Consider the following 867-nt stretch of genomic DNA (forward strand, 5'->3'; position numbering starts at 1 on the left):
ACCTCTGTCGTGCGACAAAATCGCGCGACAATGTCGCGCGACGTCACCTGTTTTCACTTGCAACATTTGTCGCGCGACGTGACCTGTTAAAAATTAAAGCACTCCCCGACAAAATCGCGCGACGTTTGTCGCGCGACGTGACCTGTTTCCACTTGCAATTAAAAAATATTTTAATTTATTTATTTTTTTAAGCTGTGTATTCAACGTGATATAGGGTGACTCCGTCGCGCGGCAAAAATCGCGTTGGTGGAAATCCACCTTAATACCTACCTACCTACATTATTCATTATTAGAAATTGAAATTTGAAATGATCATATTGATGCTCAAGATGGAAAATTAACTGAATATTGCCTGTCTTCTTTGTATAAGATCGAGCCATTTTAATTATACTTTTGTAGGAGTGAGAACTAAGATTAAACTCTCGATTAGGTAATTACTTACCTACCTAGGTACGTAATTACCTACATAGGTACGTGGCAATACATATAATGAAAGTAAAATTCATGGCCCAAAGGCAGGGCTACAGCGATGTAAAATTCCATCAAATCTTTGTATAATGTCCTTAACGCTAAAAAGAGAATCAGGGAAAATTCTCGTTTTCTAAGGCTTTGTATCTGCAATACAAATACCTTTACCTAACGCACGAATACAATTTTATTTTTGACGACTCTGAGAATCGGGAACTTCTGCATCACCATTACCACTAAACCAACCACGCTCCTCCTCCCTGTACAAATTGTACCTACCCAATAGTTTCAGAATAGGAGAAAGGCAGCCGTTCGCCCCGGGTCCTAATCGAACCCGCGACTTGGCGCTTAAAAAGTAAGCGCATTTTTTTCCAAGCTGATCAGTCTGGCTACAGACTT

Source organism: Diaphorina citri, unplaced genomic scaffold (assembly GCF_000475195.1).
Source record: "Diaphorina citri unplaced genomic scaffold, Diaci psyllid genome assembly version 1.1 scaffold1236, whole genome shotgun sequence".
In the NCBI taxonomy this organism is placed as follows: domain Eukaryota; kingdom Metazoa; phylum Arthropoda; class Insecta; order Hemiptera; family Psyllidae; genus Diaphorina; species Diaphorina citri.